The sequence below is a fragment of the Manacus candei genome, unplaced genomic scaffold, assembly GCF_025592945.1.
Source record: "Manacus candei isolate 608988 ecotype Guabito, Panama unplaced genomic scaffold, ASM2559294v1 h1tg000003l, whole genome shotgun sequence".
Taxonomy (NCBI): domain Eukaryota; kingdom Metazoa; phylum Chordata; class Aves; order Passeriformes; family Pipridae; genus Manacus; species Manacus candei.
In genome coordinates this window covers 15,974,901-16,000,354 of record NW_026138051.1, presented here as the reverse complement: position 1 = coordinate 16,000,354, position 25,454 = coordinate 15,974,901, and the positions used below count along the sequence as shown (strand labels likewise).

Sequence of the window (25,454 nt, the reverse complement as noted above, 5' to 3'; positions counted from 1 at the left end):
GTAAGTGGATAGGAAATAGTGAATAGTAAACAGGAGTTGTCATGTTTAGTCTTTATAGACAATTGTTTTCCAAGCATTAATGTAACTTCTGAGATTTGCAAACAGCTGGTGGTTGTTCAAATTCTGGAAGCAAAGCAGAACTGGACTAGTTTGTTCCCCAACCTCTTGTAGCTGTTCAGCCCTCCTGCTACACAGTTCTTTTTCACCAGCTTCGGGAGTTTTTCCTGCTCTTCCCCCCAAGTTTTCAGGTCAGGAATGAAGTGTTGTCCTCCCATAAAAATGTCATCATCCTCGAGTGATTTGAAGTGCTCCTGGATCCGAGATTGATGGCACAGGGGAGTGTTTACTGTAATACAGTTAAAGGCATCATGGTCTGGTTGCCAGAACCAGGAACTGAGGAACTGAAGTCTCATTGCTGGCCCTGGAAATGACTCCTGTTGTGACCTTGGACAAATCACCTCATCTCTTTGTGCCTCTGATGTGCAGGTTGTGAGATGGGGATCCTAATGCTCATGTAGCTTCATCAGGCACAGAGTGAGGAGTGATATGTGCAGGATGGATTTGCCATGAGGGGACAGATTAGGTCTATAAATTCCATATAAAGTAAAATTTATCTGCTAATCTGAGTTTAGCTTTACTAAAAGCCTGGAAACAGAAGGGCATAAAATTCTGTGTGAATTTTCTCATTAGTCTTGGCTATTTCAGGATCTCACCCTTTTCCTGCCCTGGAATTGGACTTGCTTCCCTTGCAGTGTGCATTTTCTGTTGGAGTCCAGTGGAATTTACTTAGGGTATCTTTCAAATGAATAGTGCCTGTTAAGAAAGCAAGTTTGCCCGGTGGGGCAGTTGCTGTGTTTTAAAATACGTATTTATTATATAATCGATTTCTCTTTGCTGTTCTGTTATTCTGCAAGGATTCATTTTTCCCCAGTTGGGAGCCTGCCTTGTGCTCATGTCCTGCTTGGGAATGATACAGGTAGTGTACCTGTATTGACCTGTTGAAGGGGGCAGAGGACACACGACCAGTCTGATTTCACAGACAAATATTATTTCTTCTACTTTGTGTTGATTCTTACAGAATTTGCTCAGTTTGAACAGCAGAGAATTTTAAGACAAAAGGGTTAATATTCTGAATTTCACAATAGAGTATGTGTTTGGCTGCAGTGGGTATTTCTGATGAGCATCACTCACCTCATGCCATGGGATTGATGTGTCTGTCTTGGCTGCCTGAGGGGAAGGCGTCTCCTTTCCCTTTTGTTCCATGTCAATACCTTACTGACTAGTTTGGAAGCTTTAAATGCCTTTGCACAAGTGCTTTCATACAGCATCTATTTTGATGTTGTATGTCTTAAATACATTGTAATTCTAGAATAAACTTAAGGAGGATCTCTATGTTGGTGCATGCAGTTAGGGAATTTCCAGGATCATCCAACTGGAGGTGCCTTTTGTTCATTGGAAAGCACTGAAAATATGTAGGAATGAAATTAGATATGGTATCCTAAGACTTATGTTCAGTTCTTTATGTATCAAAGAAATAAATCAGGGAATTTAACCTAATATAAAGTTATTTTTTCTGGTTTATTGAGGGGGTTTTGTCTCCTCTGTAGAAAGGTTTTATTACCATTTAACCTTACCACTTTCTTCTTCACATTTTCTTCTAAGACATATTAAAAGGAACATCAGACTGAGAATGGACATGACATTCAGGTTTAAAACCGGAGTGTTTAATGGAATCATGAATAAATGGAAACAGATTTGTCTGTCAAAAATTAAATAGGAGTATTCTTTGATTAATATCAAAATCTAATCTAAAATAGTTTTAGCCATTTCATACAGGTGACATCTGTGCTTAAATATAATTTCCTCTCCCTGTTCTGGCATGACTGTTAATTACTTACTCAATGTAGTTCAACATTTAGTTAATAAATATGTCAAGCTTTTACCATGGTGTTCTTTTTGCAGAGTTGTGAATTTGCAATTAGTTTTAGATTTACTACATGGTGACAGACAGTGCTGTATAAATAGAGGTTAAACACACAATTTACATATTAATTTCATGATTCATTTATTCAATGATTTATGTGGATATAGATTGTATTTAATCTCCGTGCTGTAGTTGTTTCAGGCATGACGAGCAGAATCACTACTCTGGTGGAGTAGTAATGATGTCTGCATTGAGCCACAGCAGCAGAGAGGAACAGGGAGAGATTTGGAAAGCCAGTTATTCATTAATCTCAATACTTTTTTGAGAGGTCAGTGAAGAGCAGTAATAGGTTTGTAAGCAGGTGTTTATAGATGTACACGTGTACACATGCACATACACACACACCGGGGGTATCCCCACAGGATGGATGCTCCATCTTGTCTCTGTAATAATGAATATTATCATTAGGTAGTGCTCTGTGCCCAGTTCTGTTCATCCAGGGAGCCTGAAGATTAGTCACCACCTTCTCATTCTGGGGTTGGTATTGCATGTGTCCTGTGATTGTCTCTTATTCCAACTTACTTGCATGTGTGCTTAATTTTAAGTGTATGCTGATTATTGTATTCCTGAAGTCTAGGTATCTACTTCCTGTGGTCAGATCATTTGTAATGGCTCTCTCTTCATCTATTGCAGTTTTAAAAGGGAGCTTAATGAGTATTATTTTATCTGTAAAAACACTTTCTCTGGTTTTTTTATCCATAAGTTTTAATTTTGCTTGATGGAAGAGAAGAGCAAAGTATTCCTAGGTGAGATGAGAATGTCAGAAAATGCATGCTCTGATTTTATACTTGGCTATGGTAGATACATGGATATATAAGTTATTAGGAAGTATTTTGAAAATCTAGTTAGGTTTATAACTAAAGGATATGCACATGTATTTTGATATGGTGACTGATTAACTTAAAGCATATTTTTGGTTTAATACAATTTTCCTTGCTGCTGGTTGCGAGTATAAAGGTCTCTGAAGTGCAGGTGGATTTCTGACCTAATTTGGCAGATTATGGCCTTTAGATGGACTTGATACACTTCAAACAGTGTTGAATTAAAATATATCTTGGATTTTGCTGCTGTGCTGGGTTCCTGTTCCTTGCAGTACTGTGTGTGTGAATCCTGCCTGCCTCTTACTCCAAATCTTTTGTGATATAAGGGGGAGGCTCCACCTTCAGTGTGTTCTCTGAATCCCTCCAGAGAAACACTGATTTAGCACAAGAAAAAATAAATCATAACTGAAGCAAATAAACCAGAGTAGTTGGAAACAGATTAAAGACTTGAAACAAAAGACATAATTCATTAAGCCTTTTATTCATTAAGATAAATGGCACGTTATTAGTTGCTTTTTGAAAAGACCAGGGACCTTTTCCCTGGGAATGTTCTGGGTACATCTTTGGCTGTGCTGTGCCATCCTCCCTGCACCTTCACAGGTGTTTCAGGAGACATTGTTTTTGGAAGAATGCTCTGATTTTTTTAAAGGACCAAAAGAGCTGCTGATTAGGTGAAAATAATGTATGACTGATCCTTTTATTTTGAGATAATTTGGTGATGGTGTAATAACCACTGTCAGTCCAGACCACTTGGATTTCACAGCTGGGAGGGGGGAATCCCTTTTTGCTTTAAGGAATTATAGCAGTGGGAGTTGTCTTCAGTCTGATCCCATGAAAAGGGAAGAACTGCAGCCCTGGGGAAGGACTCAGGTTGGAAAAATTCACAGAAAACAGTCTCCCATGGAAGGGACCCCACTCTGGAGCAGGGGAAGGAGAGGCAGAGGCACCATGTGATGAACTCACCACAGCCAGGGTCTGCCCACCACAGGGTGTATCCATGGGGGAAGATCCCACCAAAATCTCGGGATACCTTCTCTCCTAGGGGGAAAAGTAATCTGAAATCAGGTTTTTTGGATTAACTGTCACAGAAGCTCCGTGGGAGGAAGTTGAAAACTTGAGTCTTTCTTAGGTCCCCCCTTCTCTGACACATCAGTTCTGTGATGTTCATGGGTCCCTGGGCACAGAGGTGTGAGCAGCACACACGTTTTTGTGCTATTTCCCTTTATTTACCTGGGAAGAGTTGCCAAGTGTGTATTGAAGCTGCCATTTCTGCCTCTTAAACCAAGTCCCTGAAACATGTTATAGATGCAGTAGAGCTGGAACCTCACTCCTAAACCCCTCCAAAGTGCTGTGTGCTGAGTACTGACTGCAGAGAGCAGGTGTCAAACAATATTTAAATGACATCCTCGACAAAATAAATATTGAGCTGCCCTGTCACTTTGGTGGGAGAATAATCTGCTCCAAAAAAAAATCCCATTCATTGTAAACTGCCTCTGACATTTGTTCTTCAGGAATTATTTGCAGTTTATCTTCTGAGCTGGAGCCTTTATCAGCACAGCAGTTGAACTGCAGTGCAAAAAAAAAAATGGTAATTGAGTATTTTATCAAAGGCTTCCAACAAAACGGACTTTGCAAGTCGTAAATGAAGATTAAAACCATTGTTGGCAGGGATGAACAAATTGGAATGATTTATTATCTGAAACATCAATATGTCACTGCTCAGAAATAAAATAAAAAGAAACAAACAACTGGCCCCCCCTTCCCCCAAAATGTGCACTTAGTCTCAGCCAAGTGATGGAAGGTAAATACATGTTTTAATTATTTGTGCTAGAGAGGCTGTTTAAAAAAAGAAAAAGAGAGAAGAGAAAGCATCATCATAATGGCACAGCTGCTGTGGGACATTATGTGAGGAAAAGAGACAGTAATAAGAGAACTGTGTCAAAGGAAAGCAACTCTGAATGTGTACTTCAGCTCTCCTGATTACAGAAGGAAGATTAAATATTATAAATGGGGCAATTTGACAAAGTGGATTTACTACTTGTGTTTAACACCTAAAGAGCCAGTGCTTTAAATGAGACCTTATCTCACTTATGTGAAATAGCTTCAAAAACAATGTAGGAGGAAAGCATATTGCAAATTGTCTTATTTACAGTGTATAAATAATTGAATGGTCAGGAATAAAAGAAATGAATCTGTTATGAGCTCTGTACCAGTTTCAAATTACAAAACAGAGGAGAGGAGAACAGTCTTACGAAGAGTATCGTTTTTAGAAATGGTGTTTTCTGTATGTGTTCATAAAGCAGGAAGCTGCACAGGCTGGATCTTGGGACTTGGTGACCCTGGATTAGCAAAAACCACTCCCTGTGGTAATGCAGGAGTGTCCCTACAGTGAGGAGCCCAGTAGGCAGCAATGGGCTGTCAGGGGCAACAAGGGTCCTTCCCTCTCCCCAAATGCTTCTCTGTAAAGCAGTCAAGAATGGAATACCAGAGTCTTCAGATTTATGGCAAACCTAAAGTAAATTTATTGATTTATAAATCTGTTACTTTGGGATGTCGGTTCTGTATGTGTCTTGAATGCTGTTTTTAGCTGAATTACTGTTTCCTTCCCTGTTTCTTCCTTGAGGAAAGGCATATTGTGTATGCCAAGCCAAGGCATTATAGTTTATAAGAAAGCCAATTAGTATTTCCCAATAAGAGTGTTCTTCTGCCGTGATATGCCAGTAAAATGTTGACTTTTTAACTCTCTTCTGGAATCTACAGAAAATAATTTGTTCCTTCTGCCTACAAAAATAGTTTTTAAAATATATATATTTTGAAGGAGAAATGTCCATCCTGTTTTGACTATTTTCAAAATATTTGGGAAGTGATATGTCTGTAGAAATTGACTGGGGAGGTACAGGGCCTGTTCCTGCTGCAGAAATTGGATTCCCTGGAGTTTTGTACAGTACTCCTGATGTATTCTCTGAGCAGTGTTTTCACTGAGAAACTTTCAAGATGTGTTAGAGATCTCTTGTACATTGCTTAGGATAGGATTAAAAAATTATTCAAAAAACCTATTAGGAGTTTTATTTTCCAGTTTCACATGACTGCTTACAGATTGCTATTGGTTAACTTTCCATGACACCTGAGAGTTGTTGTATCTTCCATGTTGTTGCTTCTGAATTAACCCCTAACATCATATAAAGAGTTCTGGACACACCTTCCAGCACCATGCAGGGAAGGTGGTCCCTGGAATTGAGTGCTGAATAACTCCTCAGGAGAGTGGACATCACTTTTATTTGGTGCAGTGAAGGTGGAGAGGCTTTGGACCATCTGTACAGTGTTGGTTGGAATTTTGTTTAAAACATTATATTCCAAAGCAGTTTGGAGTTCAACAGAGATAAAATTGCATCTTCCCCAATTAAAAAAAAAAAATTATCTCTGATAACAAAATATTAAGGTTGGAAAATAAAGGTCTTAGAAGTTGGGCAAATGCAAAATTTGGGAAATTGGACCCTCTCCCTTCACTGGTTACGTAACTGTGTGATTATTTTTTTTTTAAATGAAGCTACTCTTCCATGGATTTCTGAGTTTAGGGAAACCAGGGCTGTTGAAGCTGTTGTGCTTCAGGGTCTGTTCTGTACAGCCTGGGAGAGAAGGTGGGAGGACTGTCCTTTGGAACCAGCTCAAAGATGGGGACAGACCAGGAGTGGGATCTCCATCCGTAGTTGGTCCTCATCAGAACTAAGGAATCCCTCAGCAACCAATGCTGAAAGGAATTCTTGTGGTTTATATCAGAACAAGGTCTGTGCTGCTCAGATTCTGAACTGCTTTGCTTTTGGTTAAGGAAGCATCCTTGGATACTCCCAAAGCCTTGCTGACTAAGGGACATTTTGTGTCTAAGCCAGTAAATTTCCCGTATTGGAACCATTTTTACATAATAAATTCATATTGTGGAGTTGGAGGAGTTTGACAGGCCTGTGTGTGGTGATTAATCTTCATTGTCACCTTTTCCCTGTTCATAAATTCAATATAACATAGTTTATATGTTGGTACAGCTTAGATTGTTATCCTTGAGAAATTAAAATAGTGTAACTCCTATCCCACCTATCCCAGCTTCCTATACCAATGTGCAGGCTTAAAATATATAGGGAGAATCAAATTAGCAAGGCTAGAGGAATTCTGTAAGTAGTATTAAAATATGTTTTGCTGAATATAAGGAAACTTTTGGTTATTTTTAGCTCTTCTGAGTCAACATTTTGCATCAAGTTCTAATATAATGTCCAGTAAAAGAAATGCAATTACAATAAATGGTTTATGTACTTGTTTTTTTCAATCAGCAGGTTTTTTCTTGGCCCTTGATGTCCCAGTGACCTTGACTTTTGAGCAACTGAGTAATAGTACACATTAAACTTTATTATCTTCCTCTGCCATCCAAGCTAAAATAAAACAGAGGGCAAAACTGAGGTATTCTGCAGGCTAAATGACGTAAGGTGCTTGTTCACAATTTTTAAGAGACGTTACTTATTGTGTATAAAATGTGTGATAACAAGAACACACTTGGAAAAAAAATAGTATTTTTGTCCTGGCTTAAGCAACATTGGCCTTTTGAGAGCATGCTGGGTGATTTTTGGGAAGTTAGCTTGATATTTCCTGAAGGCGGTATCAAAAAATTACTTTGTCTCTTCAGAGGTGACATTGAGGAATTCTTTCTCTGCTCTGAGTGGCAGCGATTCCGTACCTGGATGAAGCTCCAGCTGAATGGTGTGATGTCTGTAGTGCTCTGAGCTGTTCTCCTGGTGGTTTCTCTCTGAACCTGCACAGTCCTGGGTTAGCAGGGTCCTCTTTGTGGAGATTTCAAGGAATCTGGACAGAGTCTGTCAGATCTGGTGTCCCTGAGCACCCAGGTCTGCTGATGTCGTGGCATCCTGCTCAGTCAGTGACAGTAATTCTGTGTCAGAAAGTGGCTCTGCAGTAGCTCTCCCCAGGCCATCCAGGAGGATTATCCTGCTGTGCAGCACTGCTTGCATGGACCTTTCTCTGGATCTCAGGGTTGTGTGATCTCCTGGAGGCAGAGTTTATGATGATGCTCTTGGGCAGAGGGTGTCCAAAACTCTGTCTGCACTGTAGCAAGCACAACCCTCAGGCATGAGTGACTAATGCTCTGAACAGGTTTGATGTGGGACTGGTTACAAAGCTGTAGAAGTTCTTGTGTCTGAGCCTCATTTTTCAAACCCTACCAGGTTTCTTTTTAAAAAACCCACTTCTGTTGCAGCCCTAATCTAGTGGATATCACAGAGGAGAGTTAATATAACAGTAAATTTTATTATGCAGTATATGGATGAAATAAAACCCCGTGTGCCACATTGAGCTGCATTGTATAGGTGCAGTTTTTACCTTTTTTCCTCTTCCAAGGTACCTTTTATTGGCTGCAGCAGGAGAAGTGACACTTGCTTGAGGGATCAGATTTTCATGCAAACTCCTGTATTCCAATGGGAAATACATAAATAAATCTGAGACACAACGACATCTGGGATAATACCAGGTAAAATAAAATGGTACTGGCTCTCCTGAGTCTGTGTAAAATGCACTGAACAGAAAAGCTTTTGTGTAATTGCTCTTGGATGCTCTCTGTGGTGGTGGTGTCTGTGTCCATCCAACCTCAGTGTTCAAATGGGGGTTTGGTGAGTGATCTTTAGTTGAAGAGCTTGCTGTTTGTGCTGGAAGTTTAACTCAACCAGAAATACTTCTCACAAGTTGGACTTAAATACAAAAAGAGTCTACTGCTACTTTATAGTGCTTTTTTACCCCCTTGGCTTACTGGCAGCTGCAAGTATTGGGAACATATTAAAAACATATCCCAAATTCTGAATTAAAGAAGGAGTTAGAGCATGAGTTTCCTTCTCCCTCTTCAACAACAGGAGCTTATCAGGTCAGTTAGAAAGAATAATGCTAATTCTGATGATTCAGGCTTTTAGCAAATAGAAAATTCTAGGCAGCCAGAAAGCTGACAGTTATGAAATCTCTGTGAGGTTGGAAAAGCATTTGTAAGATGTGGACACGTTTAGTTTATGCATTTGGTAGGTGACCTGAGTCTGCACTCGAGAATGAGTTACTCCTTGTTTACAAGTGTGCAGGTGAGATGCTTTTCCTCAAGTGGTTGTTGGTCTTCTGAAGTGAGGAGCAATCCAAAGGGAGGGTGTGAGGAGGGCCCTCTACCAGGAGGCAAAAAACTATTGCTTAAGAACAGCAGTTTTAGGTGTCTCTGCTGCCACTGGTCAGCGTTGGGTTGGTGCCCTGGGCTCTCCAGGACAGCAAATGAAGGAGTCCAAGTGGTGAGTAGTGGATATAAAAATCTAACAGACTGTCCTTGCTGTGAATTTTGAAATGGCAGTTTCAAAATCAGGTGGGTCACTGATGGACAGTGTGTATCTGCAGTTTGAATTAGAAGGATTTTTGTGTGGATGTAGAACAGAATGTCCTGAAGAGAAGTCAAAGAGCCCCCTTAAAGACTTGGGGTTGATTGTCTTTTGGGTTTTTTTTCCCTGTAATTTTACATAAGGTGTATGGTTGTTTTAAGAATGGATGTGAAACTAAGACAATTCTGTGCCTAAAACTGGGTCCTCATCCTCATGGCATGGCGATTCTTGCTTTTACTCCAACCACCTCCAAAAAGAGTGTTGGTTTTCTGTTTGGAGAAATCGTCTCCAAAGACTTTGCAACTATCAGGTATTAGAAAGGGGGAAGCCTCAGGGAGGGTTAATTTTATCAGTACCTGTAGTACCATAATATTTTTCATTAATGTAATTGATCCTGACTGTTGTTTGAATCTCAAATTTGAGAGAAAATTCTGTGTAGAATGTGAGGGCACAGGAAACTGGGACATTGCATGAAACCAACAATTTTATTTCTTGTAATTTTCTGTCTTCAGCAAAGTTACAAAATCATAAGGAACATGGTAAAGACTTTGTGCTCTCGCAGTCATGCAGAGCAAGTTGAAGATGTAGACGATTTCGATTTACAAGGCTGTCAGTCAGACATTAAATTAATTACAAATAGGCAAAGATTTCACAATGAAACAAACAAGGTCTTTGACATAAATTATATCCTATCATTAAAATATTTAGAAATGTGTAATTATGGTTTTTAGCAGTGTTATTCAAATTATAATTAATAGGAGCCTCAATAATATTACCTCTTCTTAAGTGACTTCACATTTTGAAATGCTTTCTTTTATCTTTATGTGCATTTTGGATTTAGATATCCTATTTAGGTATTTTTATACTCTTCCTTCAGGGATCATTATTCTCGTGCATGGTGTGCAGAAGTTTCAAGGTCAGCATTACTTGAACAGTTGTAATAGTCCCAACAGAAAGATAAATATATATTGACTAAGGCTGGAGCTTCAATTCTTTCGGTTGCTGAAGGTCAACAGCCCCTCTGAGGTGCTCTCCAACCTTCAAATGTCTATAGGTTAAATCACTGATGAATTACTGCACTTTCCTAAATGGAGGGAACATATTCTAGACGGAGGCAGCTCGTGGTGTTGTGTTGACTGACACAGTCTGGAGGAACGGAGAGGAAACGCCGTTCCCAGGCTTGGGGAAATACAGACCTGAGAGCCCGAATTTGGTGCATCAGAGCTGTAGGGGGTAGCAGAATTCCCACTCTTTTTTGTATGGAATCCTGCCCCTTGCACACAGGGTGCACTGAACACAGTTATGATAAAATAGTTGGCACTGACAACCTGGTGGCAATCACTGGAAACATCAGGGAGGGTGTCCCTGAGGCTGCAGGGACAGCACTTGGTCTCCTATTCCAAGGTGGATTTCCCTGGCACACTGTTCTCAGCAGAATACACAACCTGACTGTAAACAAAGCCAGATCTCCTTCCCAAAAAATACTCCTCATGCTGGAAGTAAACCTCTTACAGAGCACTCCAGACCACTCGATGGGGCAGAGGGACACTGAAGGAGACACTTGGCTTTGCAGATATTCCTGCAGAATTCCTGGGAATATGACCTGCAAAGGGCAGCTCGAGATCACCAGGGGGGCACAATAAAAAAATCTTGTGTTGTAGTTCTGTATTTTACCTCTTAGCCTTTTACATAAGCAAGCAGAGCAACATCCTCTGCAAGTTTAAGGGGCTGCAAAATATATTTTGATTTAATAATCTCTTAAGATGTCCTTTCAAAAGCAAGTACTCTTAGAAACTTTGTTCTGGAATGTCCTTTAAGGTGTATCATTCTAGGCATTTTCAATATTTTTAATTTCAGTTTGATATGTAGAATATGTGTACAGCGAAGTGTTGTTACAGATAATTAAATTAAAAACATTATGCTTCAGAAGATCTGTTTTTAAATGACTTGTAAGGAGGTTCACATTGACCTGTAGCTGATGTAGAATAAATACATTTTATATATATAATATGTATATATACAGACAAATATATATATTTATATTATATATGTATATACACACACACAAATATATATATAAAATACATATGTATTTGTGTGTATATCTGCTTTATGATGTATCTAGAATACTTAATATTGAGATCTTTTTAATATAATTTTTGCAGCCAGCTTCTTTGTTTTTTTTCTACACATGGAAAAGCTGATATATTTATCAAGAGTGTAAATGTATTATTAAATATAGACTGACTCAACTAAGTCTTGGGGCAAGGATTTTCGATCTTAGGGAAAACATTGTCTGTGATACTGTGCATTCCCATAATTTGTTTGGTGTCTGATTTTCATAGAACTAGTAATTAGTAGTAAAACAATTGCAACTGCAATATTTGATAAGCAGTGGTTTTCCTTGTGCAAGCATAGCTAGTTAATGTAATTTCTACAAGAACCGCTATTTGTGAAGTTAAACCACTTTAAAATAGAGATTTAGAAGTATGAACACATTTCAAGAAATCCAGTTGTCCTGATGGCAAATGGAATTCAACCCAAAAATACAAGCAAGTGTAGCCATTGCCATTATGTTGAACAGTTGAGAGAAATTACAAATGCAGTATAAAACCTCAGAAATTATTCCACAGAAATGACTATAACACGTTGGGCAGCAATTTATTAGTTCAGATTTTTGTCCCAACTTTTCCCTGAGCCGTTTTATTAAACGCCCTCAATATCTGAATACAGCTCTTGGGGTCCAACAGTCTGCAGGAGGATGTGTTGCTAAAATGAGGCAATGTGAGAGAAAGAGAGGTTAAAAAAATTGGGTATCAGCAAATAAATTAACACAGTTTTAAAAATGCATAAATTTCCTACAAATCAAGATTTTATTTGCTTTCAGCCTTCTGCTTTTTTTGCTTTTTCTCCAAATGAAAGCTGGTTCCCAAACATGTCCATGACTCTTAGAGCTGAGAACTTTTATAAACTCTGCACAGTGTGAAATGTATGAGAAACCTCTGAACATTGGGAACACGGGACTTTGATAAGATTTGGATTTCAACAGTCCACCCGTGGGGGAAATTGGGAAATACTGAAAGCAGAGAGTGTATCAGCAGATAAGTGCAACCCTCTCCTTGTGCTTGTGCCTGTGTGTTGTTGTCTCAGCTTCTGACTCACTGGATTCTTCCTGAGAGATGAAACCACAGGTCTGACAGTTTAAGTGACAATTCTGTGTCAGTAATTGCTGCCCTGGCCCGTTAAATAATTTCATGTTAATTGTGGCACAAATGGGGAAGAAATTTAGTCACTACAGGCTGTGTTGAAGACGTGCTTCAGGTGCACCCAATCTGTGTGACCTTTTCCTTGCTGTGGAAAGCCTGGGGTTTATTTTATTACCATCAGATTTCACTATTGATACAATTTTCTGCATTTTGAAGGACTTTATGTTTTATTGAAATTTGATTTGGTGGAGGAGGATTGTATTATTCGTGTCAATTTTGCGTTTGGAAAGGATGATGATATTCATCCTTTGTTCACGTTGAACTTTAGGATGGGATCTTAAGCAGAGGGGGGAAGAATTGATTTGGGCACCTGAAAATCCTCACTTTGCTTCCTTTGTCCTCTTGAACTCCAGCAGTGGCTACCAGGGCAGAGAGAGGGACCAAGTTAGATGGGTCTGTCCTGTTGCACAATCCCATGAGAGGGCAAAACTGTGGATAACAGTGGTGGCCATGGATGTCTCTGACCACTTTCAAGAGGATTGTCCATGAAAGGTGGTTCCACCTTCCCTCCTGCAGAAAAACCTTCTCTTTGGGAAGACACCAGGGTTGCTACTCTGTGTTGTGTCTCATTTCTCATCTTGGTGTCCTTTTGGGATCCTTTTGACACTGATGCTCCTCCAGCCTCAGTGTCACTGAGGGTCTGCTGTGGCAAAAATTCATGTTTGAGGTGATGTCTTTTCTGGTAGATGATAATTTCTGTTGCCTGTTCTTTTAAACCTGTTATGAACTCAGTTTCTCTTGAGTCCTCTGGGTCTTTAGAAGGTCCAAACCATCACAAATGGACCCTTACGAATATCTCCTTAAACATTGGGATCCCATCATAGGTATCAGTATTGATTCTAAGCATTGTTGTTGTGTTAAGAAGAAAAAATGAGCATAAGGGGAAAAAATATAAAATCAAACCAATTTATCTCTTTAAAGACCTAAATGCTAATAAAGAAAAGCATAAACTCCTTTAATCAATCAAAGTTGTCACTGAAATGCTGTAGCTTGGGCAAAGGATAATGAAATTCTGTGGAATTTTCACTGTCTTCTAAGTACCAAATATAGATTAATATATAGTTCAAAACACTTTAATTTTTAAACTCTTGTCTTTCTTCTTCACTGCTGAAAAATTATTCTTGAAAAATAAAGAAACTGCCCTGTGGTCAAAGATAGTCTTAACTACCTGTCAATCAAAAGGAGAAGTTTGTTGAGACATTTAATTACAAGATAATGTAGTCATCAAAATCTCGTTGTAGTAACTGACAGCTCATTTTGGACTGAAAGCCTGCAGCTCCCTCCCCTGAGGTCAGAGATGTTCCGAGGTTAACGTAGTAATGACAAGTCCTTTATTATCACATTATGACATTGAAAAAAATTGCAATTATACTAATAAATTAATAACAGTAATAAAATGACAGTCATAATTGCATAATATACATGTTGTCAACGGCATTTTTGTTACATGGCTGGAATTCATATTTTATCTGCATATCTTACATTATATTAAATTTTCCCAATGCAGTCCAGGAGTGTAGCGGCTCCTGAAATTTCTGAAAGCCTGGGCAGTTAAAGTAACTGTTGGAAATGCTTTAAGGCTTGAGTTGTTTTTAACATTTATGGATTAAAAAAAAAAATGGTGAAATTGAAGAATTTCACACTCAACTGTAATTGAATATTAGAATTCTGGTTTTAGCAATATCCCTACAGTGTCTCTTATCAGATATAATACTGGATAAAAACCTGGATTAGACATGGACACTTAAACTGTTGCTTCTCAGTTCACAAAAAGAAACTTAAACCACACAAAGGCTCCAGTTTAAGTGCACACTGTGGGTCAGAGTGGAACAGGGCTGGATCATCACACCTTCCATGATCAGCTTGAGCATGGGACCAGTGTTTTTGTACTTGTAGTGAAGTCAGTTTGTGCTGATGTAGTGTATTGCCCCATGAACTGGTGATGCCTCTGCTTTCCAACAAAGAATGTTAATTTTCCTCTGTAAACAGGGAATTTCATGGTGGTTTTTTATTCAGATCTTTAAAGACCAGCTGTAGACTGGGGTAAAATTTGTGTGGACAGGACAAGGAAAGAGGATGGGGTCAAGATATTGCTGCTCTTGTTTTGTTGCTGAATTGCCCCAGCACTGGTAGAAATCAGAAATCTTCCAGTCTGATGTCTCCCGATGCATTCAGTTTGTGTACACCTTCAGAAGTCAGAAGATTACCAAGCTCAGCACAGAGTTTCATTCATTTATCCATCAGCAGCAGGTTTTCTTCTGGTGCTAATAGAATTTTTCCTGGTTTAATGTGACATCTCTCTGTCAGTTTAAAATTAATACCTGTCTGAGACACATGCACTGAGGACAAGCACTCTCTCCTCTGGTTTTCTGGAGGGTCCACCCAAGCTCTTGTGGTTTTGCCCACCTTTTCACAGTGACTTTGCTGTAGTTGGGAACAGCTTCCAGTGGTGTGGAGGTTGAGGCCTTTCACCTCTTCCCAAATCCTGCAGAGCGTTGTCCTGATGTGCAGTATTTGTTTCAAAGTTCCACCTTCTGTTTTTTTGTGGATTAAACTCTGTGTGGCTTTTATCTCCAACCTCTTTCCTTATTTTCTTTTTCTGACAGAAAGTACCACCAGTTTTTGTGACCTGTGTTAGTGGTTTGGTTAATATGAGTTGGGTGCATTCTTGCTTCAATTCCACCCTCCCTTTTTCCTTCTGCTTCTTACCCAGATTTTCTTTGTTCACCAGCACAGCATTGTCATTGTCAGTGCTGTTAGGGAACCATAAGTAAAGGTTTAGGGTACAGTTGCAGTGAGACACTGTTATCTTAAGATACATCATAAATACTTCTTTTTTCCTTTGCTTTGAGTTCCTTTGGAACCTCCTTGGAAGGAAGTGGCACTACCTGCTCCCATTCCCCAGGCTGTTCTACAGGACTCCCTGTAAAAAGAACTGTTATTTGGGTTCAGGTTTTTTTTTTTAATTTAAAATCTCTGTAACCTAGCAAGGAAAATACAAACTGATTTCTATAGAAAAATTTGATAATTTAGGTACTGCATGATTAACATTTACAACATCAGATTGACTCAAAAGCTTATATGATTTGATTGTGTTTAGGTGAACTTGCAGAGGGAGAATTGACATATTTTTCATGACTTCAAAATAAGTTTCTTGGAAGGGTTTAACCTATACTTCATTTTTTGCATTAGATAATATCGTAAAAACAAGAGAATTTAATGTTGAATAGTTACATGAGTTGTAAGTATTATGTTAACTGAGAAATTCCATAATATAATATTTAGCTCAACAAATTTTAGAATGCACAGAAAATAAAAGTTAAAACTAATGTTTCATTAATTTATTAATCTGCATGAGTCATATATTTCAACAATTCAAGTACAGTTTACTCAATACAATTATTATTTTACTGTTCATGTCAGTTATTCTTCAGAGATAGTGATGAATATCAAATAATTAATTCAGTTGAGAATGTTTCTCTTTAGTAATGGACAATTCGTGAGATTAAGGGGAAAGTTTTTATTTTTAAATTATCCGTTATTCCTAAATTTACTTTGTATCAGTGACAATTTCCTATTCCAACAAAACTTAACTGTGAAAGGTCCCTTTTTTGAAAGATAATTTGGATTCAAAAGAAATGCAGCAGTGCAGCGATATCTACAAGTGTGTACATAGAGAAATAGAAAATTTCAGGAGTCAGGAGAGTCTTGGAAGTAGAGGAATGTGTTGAATCTCCTGAGATTTATTTGTGTCTGAAGGGACTTCACTCAGGAGATAGGATAATGTTTTTAGATGCTGTTGTGAGGCTGAATTGTTAAATACACTGGGCTGGTCATGGTCATCATGAGAGTTTTCCATGGCCTCGACTCCTGCTCTCACAGGTGTTGGGCTCCACCTGCACCAACATCCATGGAGATGAAGGACTTCCTTGGGTCTGCACCCAAAGGAATTTGGAGTTTTCAGGTGTTAGTTCAGCCTCAAGTTGGTGAGAGCCCATGTGTTGTGTCACGGTCCACCATAAGGGATGTCATGGACTGCAAAAGAGAGCCACCCCTAACTGGGAATTCCTAACTGGGAATACTGCCATTCCATATTCCCAATGACACTGAAGTGTGTGGAAGGAGATCCACCTGGAACACGGGCACATCCTGAGCCTCATGTTTCAGTGGTTCATTGTATTGAGTCCCAGCCAGAAGCATTTGCTGTAGCAGCTGCAGTCTGGTTCAGTGGCCTGTTGTGCTGTGGGGTTTGGTTTTGTTTTCCATGGGTACAGTGGTTCCCAGAGGAATGTGGCAGATAAACGAGCATTGCTGCCGGGTGCTTCCCGTGAGCCACGGCCTGATCCTGCTCTGCCTGTGGCTCATTCCAGCCCCACTTCAGGGGCACAGTGCTCTTCACATTTCAGGTGGGATGAGTTTCCTTATTGTTTTTTTATTTTTATTTTTTAAAAGGTGATGTTTTGCTGGTTTTGCCCAGCCCTGTTATTGCAGTTGTTCCATTTCACAAGCCCAGCGAGCAGTTAGCAGGGACATTGCAAGAGTGCTCGGAATGTTTTGTAAGAGGGGGCCTGTCAAAGGCAGATAAACAGAAAGCTTCACCCAAATTTTAATGAGGAGATTTTTGTAAGCTCTGAAGAAATCAAAGGTCAGATGCATGTATAGACATTCAGTGATATTTTACTTCTTTTTCCTCCCAGTTACTTTTTTTGTACAGTTTTGAAGGCTTTATAAGTGTGTGTTTTGATTTTAATTGTGGAATTTACTTTCAGTTAATAAATTTGACATTTGCTTTAAATGTTCTCATTTAATATGGGGAAGAAATGAACCTTACTCAGGAATGTTTATCTAGAAACATACAGAGGACATGATGTTGTATTGTTGATACAAATATCTACAGATTAGAGAATTCTGTTCCATTGTAGGTGAGAAACTGCTTCTTTCTGTCAAAAACTGGTTGTTTCTGTCATGTGCTGTGTGCACGAGTTGGCTTTAGATGAGGTAGAATTTCAGTTGTCATTATCCATTGCTTTACTTGTGATTTATTTTATCCTTGTTGCTCACATTCCTTTCCATCTGATCTGATCCTCCAGTATCTCCTTGTAGTTTCACTTTCTTATTTTGTTGGTTTAATTTCTCTTTCTCCCTCTCCTGTTTGGTCCAAGGAGTCCTTTATTTAGTGGACAGCTTTGGTGATAGTGTGAAAAGTCTGATCCTTGGAGTACACTGAGGGTGTACAAATCATCAGCAGGACAGATCATGTCACCACCTTTCTCATACATAACTCTACCAGTTAATGTGAATAGTTTTCTGTCTGGAAGGAGGAAGACACACAAAAAAAGAAACCAGAATGTAAAATAAACCCTTTTTTTCACCCCAAACTGAGACTGCTCCCCCCTTCCCTTTTTCCCCCCGGACTCAGTTTGGTGGTTGCAATGCCATCTCCAGTCGGTTTTGAGTTCTAAGATGAGGACATTGGATGCTTTTCCTTGGCTTTCAAGTCATTCACCTTTAATTCCTGAACTGCAATTAGAAATAAACTTTTTTCTTGCCCCTACTTTTTGCATCCTAGGGTAGCAATTAAGAAGACCCGGGTGAAGAGGTGACCATTTTCTCCAACTCTATTACTCTGACTGATGGAGCCATTAGATAAAGGCAAACTAATTCTTTATTACCTGCCTGGCTCATTTCTGCACTTTGCCCTGGAGAAGAGCTGCATAAAAGATCAGTGTGTTATTGAAAACTCCTGAGCAAATATTGAGCAACTTGCTGGGTCACTCAGGTAATGGCAGGATTTCGTGGCGGTGCAGCGTGGATATGAGAGTGTTTGGGTAAATAGGTGGTGAGAAACTGCGGGATGGTGGAGCTGGAGTAGGATGGCTTTGGGAAAGAGGAGCTGAGAACACTTTGTATATGATAAATACGCTTATAATTAGCGAGATCATTAGCATGGACACCATGTACTTAAGTATTCACAAAGAAGTCTTTAAGCTAAGCAGTTAGCTCCACAATGAAGGGAAGAGACAAAATGAATTATATCCAGCTGAATAAGCTTTTCAGAATCTCCAAGGAGGTGACTTGTCTGTTGATGGCCAGTGGGGGTCGAAGAGTGAAATAATTACTTAACAGCATGTAAACAATGTGAGATGTGAAGTGTGCATTTTTTTCCTTTTCTTTTTCTTTTCCCTTTTTTTTTTTTCATTGAGAGAGTTTCTTGTTGCGATGGCTCCACTGGGACAAGCAGCAGAGAAATTTGATTAAATGGATGCCTGGGGTCACGACCCTGTCTAAACATGCTGCAGCTCTCAGCATTAATCAAAGAATGTTAAAAAAAAAATTTCTGACCTTGCTGCATATGAGTATTGGTGAGCTGTGAATGCAGGCGGGATGGAGCGGGGCTGTGTGAGCGCCCTGCTCACAAAGGGGACGGAGGAGGAGGCAGCTTTCAAGGACAATGGCAACCCATCATGTTGTTCCAGTTCTTGTTATGGGACTTTCATGTGCTGATAGCCCAGCAGCAGCCAAGTTGGGAGATCCCATTAGGATGCGGTCGGGAATGCAGTTTTTTGTTAAGGATTGCTGCTGCTTGAACCCTGAGCATGGAAAATATTTACAGCTCAGAGGTACATGGGAGACCCGTGGGTTCAGAAGGGCTCTTGGCTGCCTCCCCTCAGTTTAATGGATCTGAAAGTACAGAAGAAACAACTCTCCTCTGGAGGAGTATCCAGGATTAATATAATGCTTATTGTTTTAAGTGTGGATTCTTAAAGAGTTCTTGCAGTAGCAGGGTGAAAGGTCGTGGTTTTTACTGAGCAAATTACAAAGTAATACAGGTTACAAGAAATCAGAAAGTGAGATGTGGTCATAAGTCCACAAGTGGTTTTTTATAACTTACTAAAGTCTGGATTCCTACCTGAAACTCCTGATCCATGTGGTTTAGCCCTCAGTACCAGCTATTCCCCTTGCAGGCAGGAATATTTGCCAAGTCAATCAAGTCTCATTAATGTCCAGTTTTGAAAACAGTCCAAGACAGGGATAGATCTTTCATCAATTTTTAAATTATTTAACTGGGCATTGAAGCAGTGTAATCACAGGAGGACATTGGTGTGTTACCCCTTTTCCTGCTGTACAGTGGGATGCTGCTGCTCTAAAATGAATTTTGCAGTATTTCATTGTGGTTTTCACTTGTACTGGATGATGAGAAAGACACTGCATGAAGAACAGAATTATGCATAAAATCACAGAATCAGAAACTGGACCCTGGTTAGTAGAAATCCATATTTTGAATTGCAGTTTGCCCTCCTTTCACAGGTGTTTAATGGCAGTGCAGTGTAGGTAACCCAGGTACACCTGGAAACTTAATTTCACTTAGAGGTAAAGGTACATGGGTTGCTTTTTACAAGACACAGGACTTAAAATTTATATTCCACTGCCACCCAAGTTCCACTTTCTACTGATTGGATACTTGTTTTTAAGAGAAATCAGTAAAATACGTAGAAATTACTTGCACTTAATCTGAGCATGATTTAAGAGAAAGTAAAATGCTACACTGGCACAGACCTTGATTTTTGAAGAAGGTGAGAGGAAAGGGAGATGATTGACATCATAGTAGAGGAATTTGGTCTTTCTGTCTGTTCTGCCTACTGGAGTCACTATTAAGAAAAGATTCTCATTAATGGGAGCAGGTCCGTACATTTACGTGTTGGATTCTGATCAACAACAAATGATTAGAAACTATTAAACTATAAACAGATGTAAATAATGTGAATATATGTGTAGAGCATCTCTATGAAGGAAATACCCCTGAGTTTGAGAACACCTGAAATAGCTGGATAGGGAAAAGGGGTAGTGGGGATCTCATTTAGTGCTGCAGCAAAGCCATTGTGAGCTGTAGAAACCTTCAGCTGAAATTTTAAGTTTGTTTTCTGAGTGTACTGATTCATCCTGGAACATTGACCTGCATTCACTGGTTTTGGTGTCATAATTTGCCTAAAAGGCCTGACAGGCCAGTTTTCAGTAGAGCTGTACTGTGCACGTCACCGTGATCAAAAAACCTTGAAAAGCAAGCCAGGTACTTGAATTTCGGGATTATGAACTAATAACATACGCAGATCAGTTTAAAAGATCCTGTATGAAACCTCAGGCAAATTGCCTCTTGTGAGACCTGCAAGAACCCCCAGTTTTAGAAAGGTTTTGAATTACAGTGTAAATCACTGATGGTGAAGCCCAACCTGGTGCAGTTGTCGCTGCCTCCTGCATGGCCCAGTGAAAGGAGATCAGTAACACAGGGGTGATTGTTACCAGTATTTTTGTTACTCTTCTTGGCCTTCCTGGTTTTAGCTCCTGCCTTCTTTGAAATTCCTTCCCGAAGAACAAAATAACATTCTCTTAGCTCTGGGCCTGCCCTCGAAAGGCAAGAATTCCTTTTCGAAATTCACTGATTGAAAGAAATGTAACCTTTAAAAAATAACCATCAATGCCAGTGAGTTGGTTTCTTTGAGGTGAAACCATGGAGAACTTGGAGGTGCCATTTTTGACAGTGGTCTTTGCTTGTTGATGCAGGATTGAGTCAAAAATCACCAGAGATAGGCTTGGATTTTCCAAAGAAAACCCATTGCTCCTGCTGAAACCAGAGGCAGTATATAATATTGTTCTTGCCTTATAAAGAAAAGAGTTAGTACAGCAGCAGGTGCTTCTCAAAAACCCACCTCAGTTTCCCACCTTTTGAGCTTTTTTGGACTCCTTGGAGAGGTTTGGCCTTGGCTAAAAGCAAGTTTTTGGGTGTACCACAGTGGGCCCCAATACTTACTGTGTGAGAGAGAATAATTAGGTTGAAAAATTTTTCTTTTATCCCAGCATTCTAAAATTTCCATCTGCCAGAGGCATGATTGTTACCCCCAATCTCCTGAGGGTCCTTTTATCTGAGCCCTTCTGCTGGGGGACAGGGTTCAGGTACTTAAACTGCACTTTAACGTGTTCGATTTGGTGCTGATAATCCTGGAATTTCTCAAATTACAGCACTTCAAGGATAAATATTTCATAATTACAACTTGTGAAAAGTTTTAGGTTTTTTTTTTATAAACATTCCTGATTTTTTAACTTTACCTTTTGCTGCTTTTTGCCTGGATTTTGGCTGGTACTCACCATGTATTTCTGTAATTGCCTGCATTTATCTTCAAGAGATGAGGCAGGGGGTGGCTGCTGTTGGACTGAAGGTGAGCAAGGTCATTGTGTTCATGCCAGGCTGTTTGTATTTTTATAATTACAGTGCAGAAGAGTTGTTTTGTTCGTTACAGAGCAGGTTATTCTTACATAAATTCCTTTCTGTGAATGGTGCTGAAAAGGAATTAAAATCATCACATGTCAGTGTCTTTTTACCATTTCCCCATGACAATCATAACACGTTATGCCATAACTAACTCTTGAGACTCTTTAATGTATAATAATTATAATAATAGATTTTTTAAAAATCATTTAGAAAACTTCATTTTAATTCACTTTGAAAACACCAGTTTATGCTGTAAAACAACCTAAATGACCAGTGACTTTTAAATATCTTTATTTAGCTGTGCTAAATGTAATTTGTGTTATTAAAGCTGAAAATTCCTATGTCTTAACAACAATTTTTTACACAGAGTGCATATTCTTGTCTAATAAAAGTAGAAGAGGAAAAGATGACCACATCTCAAGTTATACACATGCTTTAAGATTATTTTAATGTGGGTTTTTTAGCAAAATTAGCAGCTTGAATAGGAGTTACCTGGTTAAAAAAGAATGTATTTATGGAAGTGTTTATTATAGGTTAAGAAAAAACATAATAGTAGTCAGTAAAATGGTTTAGATAATAGTATTTTTCAGAGATTAGTCTTGTGCATTCAGTGTTTCACATCATGGTACTGTGCTTTGAAGCTTTACTCTAAACATTTTTTGGGATATGCAAATAAAGAAGAAGAAGCATAACTAATCACAGTTTTTAACCAGGACTGGTAGTTGGTCTCACCAAGGGCAAAACATTGTGTGACTCTGTCACTAGAATGGTATGGGGAGGTAAACAGTGCAGAATTTGATTAAAATAGAGTGATTCCTATAAATTTCATAGTTTCAGAGTACAAATAAGACCCACATCTGTGTGTCTTTGTAGTCTTTGTACACACATACAAATACAGAGCCTGGAAGCCACGATTCTTAACACTCGTGTGTTTATCCAGATATTAAAAGGAACTTCATGAAAAGCGTACTTTCAACAAAATATTTTGTTAAAAAAAAAGTTAAATTTGTTCGTCATCCTCACTAAAAACAATTCTACAGTAAATATTTTAAGTAAGTTTCTTAGGGAACACAATGGGCCACGGAGACTCCAGTCCCAGTGACAGCACTAAAAGGCACTGCTCGATTTATGAGAGCTCTCTGTTTACCCAAGAATGTAGAAATTTCCCTTTCTAAATGGGACAGCCTTATCTTTATTATTCCAGTGCCTTTTAGTTTACAGTCCTGCTGTAAGCAATGTTTCAGGAGCCTGCTTCAGGATTCCTAAATAAATGAACAGCCAGAATTAATGCTCACTGCCAGCAATCTACATTTTATATATGGTGTGATTGAATGGAAGCCTTGCTGAGCAGCACAAAAGAAAAATGACGGTGGCACTTTATTGATACAGAATTTATGTGATAACAGAAGGTAAATTGAGCTTCTGAAAATAAACCTTGTTTACAAATCCAGGGGTTTTTATTTAAAAACACAAGCCAAAACGGTGTGGCAGTGAAAATCCAGGTCCAGGCACATCCAGGAAGCCACCCTCTCTTCTTTTTCATCAAATCTGTGTCAGAATGGATATAATTGTTCATCATATTTACTCAGTTCATGCAGACACAACCACTCTGCCCACAGTGTGGCTGGTTTGTGCCTGTCTGTCACTGGGAGTGGGACTAAAACCAGTGTTTCATTTGCAAAAAGCAGCAGAAACCAAGCGGGCTGCTGGAATTGCGTGGTCCGTGTCCGGATGTCCCCAGGAAGTGTCACTTCCATGCATTAAATACGGACCAGGGACTTTGTGTGCACCAGAAAAGTTTTCAATATGTCCTGCCCAGAGTAACTGGAAAAGCAGCTGAGTTCCAGCACAGGCACTGTTTTCTCCCCGAGATAAAACTCTCCCAGGGCAGCAGCTGATGGAGCTGAGGCGACGTGTGCTGTTTCCATCTTCAGATAACAATCTGATAAAGAAAGCAGCTGATGTAAGTTAAAACACAGTGTACTATTTATATGCTAAAAATAACATTTGGAATGCTTTTGTGTTGAGTTATCTTGGCTGTCTTGAGCAGCAATTAATAATTTATTCTGCCTTTCTTAATCTGCTTTTCTGTCTTTTTATCAATGGATCTTCATTGGAAAAACCACTGTGACAAGTCAGTAAGATGCTGGGATTTGATACACTCTTTAACTGAGAGGTGTTTCTCCGTTTTAAGCACACTGCTACTGCAGCTGAAATTCTACTTAAGGTGCTTTTCTCAGTCCTGTTTTGTTTACTTTTGTGTGTGACTGTTTCCCTCTTCCACCTCCTTCTTCATCAAATAACCCATCATTCTCCAGGGTGAACCTTAAAAAACCCACTACAAACCCCCTCAATCACCACCCCAAACAAAAAGAAACCAACCCAAACCCCAGCCCTAAGGGTTGCTGAACTAAACTGATGGTTTTGGCTCATTTAGGGAAAGATTTTGGCTGTGGAATGAGGTATTCAGCCAATAAATTGTCTGTTGTTTTTATGTACAAGGGAGTTAGGTTCCTATGGTAAGTTTTTATTTTTTGAGATGATTTAAATAAAACAAAATTTAGAATTGATCAGATTTTTACCTCTAAATGTTTATTTTTACGCTAAATTTTTAGCAATGTTTGGTAATGTTTATTTTTCCTCTGAATTTTTGTTTGAAGTTTTGTCATGTTGTTGTAGAAATGCAGTACTGTTTTAAAGCTGATGAGAGGCCCATGGTTTAAAAAATTCTAATTTGAACACAAAATCTGAAGTGCCAAAAATCAGTGATAACCAGGTTGCTACTCTTGGGAGACTGAAACTTAAGTTTATATCCTCAACCACACGTTTAAATACGGAAAAGCTTTCACCTAACGTTATAACATCATTTTGTGCATTTTCATTACTTTTTAGGGTTTATATCGGTTGTAGAAAATCAGTAAAACATTCCATGTGTTTGCCTAACGTGGCTTTTCCCAGGCCACTGAACCAGGTGCTGGATGAGGCCGTGGGTGAATTCAAACTGGGGCTCATCCCAACCTCTCCCGGGCCATCCCTGCGTCCAGGCGGGCTCCTGCCTTACAGCCCAACTTCAGATGTTTGTCTTCCCCTAATTAGATCCCCGTAATCCATTCAGCCAGGCTGTGACTGTCCCTTGTCCTCGCTGGCTGGGGCCAGACAATGAGCACAAAGATACAGTCGGACTCGTTTTCTCATTATTGATTTCACGCACCAGCTGGCAGCTGTTGGAGCTTGTTCGTTTTTATAACCCTCTGGGCAACTTTTTAAAAGTACTTTTCTTTGACCATCTGCTAAATGCAATTGGTTTAATAATTAAAGACTCGCCATCCCTTTTCAGAGAAATACAAATGCTGTTTCTGCAGCTGAGAGAGTTGGGTGGTTTTGTTTTAAGCAAAGGTGGGATGGTTCTGTCGGCGGCGCGGCCGCTGCTCCTGGAGGATCCCATCGCTCATGTTAATAAGGGGATAAAAAAAGGGAGCTTCTCTCTGGGTTTGTTTCACACCAGCTCAGCACCGGGGGTTGTGTCCAAGCTCTGCCTGTTTTTAAGTCCTGAGAATTCCCAATCCTTGCGTTTGTAGGATTCAGGGAAAACCTCTTCACTAAGTGTGTAAGCAGCACATTTCAGTGTAAACTGGGCATCAAGGGAATAAGGATGAGATGCATTTGAAAGTGTTTTGTCAGTGCTTTGGGATCACTATCTGCCTCCTCCCTGCCTGGGTT

At 39.3% G+C, this 25,454-nt stretch overlaps 1 protein-coding gene across 3 annotated transcripts in view; it reads left to right on the top strand.

Annotated features, from left to right (window-relative positions):
• The window catches only part of DACH2 (dachshund family transcription factor 2), a 247,862-nt gene that overhangs the window by 37,521 nt on the left and 184,887 nt on the right, over positions 1-25,454 (top strand). The gene's annotated exons all lie outside the window — the stretch shown is intronic.